Source organism: Limulus polyphemus, unplaced genomic scaffold, assembly GCF_000517525.1.
Source record: "Limulus polyphemus unplaced genomic scaffold, Limulus_polyphemus-2.1.2 Scaffold1275, whole genome shotgun sequence".
Classification (NCBI taxonomy): domain Eukaryota; kingdom Metazoa; phylum Arthropoda; class Merostomata; order Xiphosura; family Limulidae; genus Limulus; species Limulus polyphemus.
In genome coordinates, this window is record NW_013666885.1 from 129,505 (window position 1) to 134,021 (window position 4,517).

The 4,517-nt window shown below is 33.7% G+C and overlaps 1 protein-coding gene across 1 annotated transcript in view; it reads left to right on the top strand.

The window, feature by feature from the left end:
• Nucleotides 1-787: 787 nt before the first annotated feature.
• The window catches only part of LOC106462885 (jun dimerization protein 2-like), a 54,154-nt gene continuing 50,424 nt past the window's right edge, over nt 788-4,517 (top strand). Inside the window, exon 1 of the mRNA XM_013922851.2 lies at nt 788-915. The gene's annotated coding sequence lies outside the window, so the exon portion shown is untranslated. The remainder of the gene's footprint in view (nt 916-4,517) is intronic.

The following is a 4,517-nucleotide window of genomic DNA, read 5'->3' on the forward strand; positions in this document are numbered from 1 at the left end:
AATAAGACGTTTACCACTTTTCACTCGGATAATATCGCATTTGGAAAATTCTTCATTTGAAGAATATGGCGTTTACCACTTCTCGTTTTTTTGTCTTAGGCCTACCATGCCACCACCAACACTTGAACCTCCCCCACCAAAAATGTTTACTTATCCACGTGTTTTCCACTACTACATTACTGTTTGCTAGTTATATGAATTCACACGCCACTGATAAACAGAAAAGTCAGAACGCATCGCTTACCATTTAAACTAAAAATAAAACACGAAATAACCCTAAGGGCTTCTATAAGATGATATATAGGTAATTGTTTAACAATTTGTTTCCGTAATAAGATATACCTAAAAAAACAAAACGTATGCAATTAATATCGTATAATAAACAATAGAAAACAGTTCCAACAGCTTACTTGTTTTATTGCCTGTAGCGCATATATCAAGGTTAAGCTAGGAATAAAGCATGTACACTTCTGGATTTAAAAAAGAGAGAGAGAGAAAACGCCTCCCAGGGGCAAGGGCACCCTCACTAGTATATTTTGCATTGAGAAGTTTTTCTATAGTGACAGTTTCACTGGATGAAATCTTCCGATAGAGAAGTCCTTGATCCATTGCCATGCTAGTTTGTACTCCGTCTTGCTATCTGACCAATAGTCAAGACGCTCGGTTAACTATTGACCAATAACAGAAATGCAGTGTGACATCATTCCTTCCCGCCCTTCATATAAAATGGTGTAGGGTAAAATGGCTGAGCATTGGTCCAGGAAAAGGAAGAAGTAACTTTACTAACGTAGTGCGAGGAGCGCGTGAGTCAGAGACACAAGCTTATAGTCTGTGCACGAGATCTGAGAATACACACTGTGCATACTCTAAGCAAACATTGTGTCATCGGAGCAGACGCAAGAAGAGACAATTCAAGTAAGTCTGTGTTTATCTCTGTTATGAAAATGACAGAAAGCTTTCTCATTTTTCAATAATTTAAAAAAACGTGGTCTTTTATTGTGAATCAAATCTTTATGTGTTTGTTTTTTGACGTGGTTTCAGTTGCTCGTTATGGAAATATAATACAAGAAATGGGCGTAGTTAGTCTTGACTGTTCTTGTTGAATATATCTTATTATAAAACGTACAAGTTTGTCCAGTTTTTATTGAGATTCTCACCACACTTGCTACTGTAAGAAATGTAACTTGCTTATCACAATAGAACAATACTTCTCCCGTAGCCTGTTTCTAAGTTCATGAGAATCGGTATAGTTACATTTTGTGAACATTTCCCTCAGACTTTTCAGGTTATTATAATTGGTATAATTACTTAACATGAATGTTTTTATCTGATTTGCAAGCTTTAAGATTATATGTATTCCCTTGAAGTGAAAAATCTTCTCTGATATTTTTATTTTTTTTAAAGCTTAGCAGAACAGTATTTATTTGATTACTGCCGTTTTCAGCCTTTGGATATTTCACGTAGTACATAATATTCACATCCTTAAAACATTCTTTGTTCATGTAGATTGTTTTCACGATTTTAAAAAATAGTCTTTTGTGAGTGGATAACATTCTTCCTCAAGAGCTCTTTTTAAAGTTTTTGGGTTGTTTTACAACTTTTTTTGTTTTTATTTAAAAAAATCAAAGTACAAAGTCGTTAGAATTGCTAGGCGTGTTTTATACTAAAATGCATACGCAGTTTTGCAACAAATACAAACAAGTAACTATTTTAGGTTTATAAGTTTATTGGAATTCTATTTTTTTAAGTATTACATTAGCAGAAGTAAACTCTTCACACAATTATGATAGATATAAAACTATATATGTTTTTTGTGTAGCTGGTATAACAGGTAACAACATTTTTTAACCGTTTTAGCTAAATATAAAAATATATACTTTGTGTTCATGATGATACCTTTGTACTAGAGATTACGTATACTGTGTGTTCACGACGATACCTTTGTAATAGAGATTATGTAAACTGTGTGTTCACGATGTCGCCTTTGTACTGGAGATTATATAGAATGTGTGTATCACGATTTTTTCTTAGTACTAGAGATTATGTATAATGTGTGTTCACGACGGTACCTTTGTGGTAGAAATTATGTAGACTGTGTGTTCACTATGGTACCTTTTGAACACACAGTCTACATAATCTCTACCACAAAGGTACCATCGTATACCCACAATCTCTACCACCCACAAAGGTACCATCGTAGAGATTATATAGACTGTGTGTTCACGATGGTACCTTTGTGGTAGAGATTATTTAGACTGTGTGTTCACGATGGTACCTTTGTGGTAGAGATTATGTAGACTGTGTGTTCACAATGGTATCTTTGTGGTAGAGATTATGTAGACTGTGTGTTCACAATGGTATCTTTGTGGTAGAGATTATGTATTTATTTCTTGCTTAAGTATTCCATTTTAAGATTTGCACCATTAGCAAAGTTGTTTTATATTGAATTTTTATTTTAACAGAGAACTATTTGCTAAATCTAATTTAAAATTCGTTTTTATGCACGTACACTAATTTTTGATTTTTTCAATATTATTTCGTCAGTGGTGAACGTAGAATTAGGTTTTTAAGAAATGCCCATTGAGTTTTCAGAGCTTCTTATTCACTCAAAAAATATTTTAAAAAATTCACAAACGATAACTAATGAAGCCTACTAATAACGTGTATTATCAATAGTGCTATGGTGTTTCGTACTAAGACAGCTTTATAAAGAAAAATATTTCAGTATATTCAGATGATTTTAATATGAAGATTTAGTGTTTATATATTTTTTACTTGATATGCAAAACATTTCCTTACTTTAGATACGGTTAAACTAAAGAAATACATCTTCAACTGTAGATTTATATAACAAACTTAGAGATCGATTGCAATAAATATGCTGTTGATAATCTCTGTAATTATTAGAGGCATTTTTCATAAATAAATTTATAGGCCTAAAACTTGCTTTATAGGGGACTCGCCGTTTTCTTGTGTTTATGACTTTACACTGTGACAATTATTAAGTAAAGCAAAACTGGTTCAAGATTGTTCTACAGAGTTAAAAATATCCCTTTGCAATTTATTTAAACACTGAGGTTTGATAAGTAACCTGTAACGTAAACGGGTTTATACTTGTCTAATTAAACGCTCCACAGACTGTACAGTCAGAAGGTATGTTATATGTACTGTGTTTTTGGCCGTCTTTAGTCACCACAATAAACGTACGTTTATGTAGGACTTGAAGAATGTATAGCATTATCTCTTCTGATTTATTCCTCGGAATTACTAAGGAGAAAATTTAGAAATGTCCGAAGAATTAGTTCCAATTTTGAGTGTATCCAAACCATTTGTGAATGTCGTGTACTTGTTTACGTAATGTCGTGTACTTTTTTACGTGATATAAAAACTGACAAGTATACTATCATTCCCTGAACACCTGTTTCCCTTGTTCTCTCTCGCACTGAATGCCTTCTAAAAACAGGGATGAAAATATACCGAGACAAGAGGAGACAGAGAGGGTTTGTCACCATGGTTACGGTAAACACATTCTGCAATACAACAGTTAGTTTAATGGGAGCAAACTGTTTCCAAGGGGCGTTAATGTTGAGCATTGGTTGGTTGGTTAGACAACATGTGCATTACTTGGCTGGAAAACTGTAACAAACTCGTGTCGTGAGCTTTAGTCTAGTCGGATTATACACTTGATCATAAACATAATCGAACACACAATCGGTGATGTTATCATGTATAATGTAGGCAATACTACATCAATCCGTGGCGTGGCCTGAGCGATTAACGTACCCTGACTGTGAATCTAAAGATTCGTGGCTCACATCCCGTTGTCGCTAAAACGTGCTTTACACTTTGGGACCGTGGATGCGTTATTAAAATGACGGCCAAATTCAAATATTCTGTTATACAAGAGTTGGCTGTGAGCGCTGTTGACTAGCTGTCTTCCTTTAGTTTATCAATTCAAAAGTAGGGACGGCTATATGCAATTAGCCCTTGTGTAGCCTTACGCGAAAACTTTAAAGTAAACCTTACTGTCTGTCAATAAAGATTTCAGGCGAAAGCTGTTGTAGTGGAATTAAAATTGTGGTTTAACGATCCAAAAATTAAATAATTTCCATTTTCAAGGTCTCTCTATTAAATAGTTTAATTAGACAATATAGCTGACATGCTCTGGTGTTGTGATGCTTCCAAAAATCAATTGCTAATACAAATTTGAAACAGGGGTTAAAAGACTGTGGCAAAGTAGACTGTGTTCTTAACTATTAACAACGTTTTACTGACAAACCAGACAAAATTAAGGTTAAAACAGTTTCAATAAAACTGTGATATAACAGTATCTAATCACTTACATAGATTCACAACACCCAGTTATTACGAAGGAAGACACTAGACAGTGTCGAAAAATATGGCTTTTTTCTAACCATTTGATTTTAATGAAATTGCTTTAATCTTTTATGTTTTAAACTTAATTCTATCTGGTGTGTCACTAAGAAGTTGTTAATGTTATTTACCCAGACTTTCTA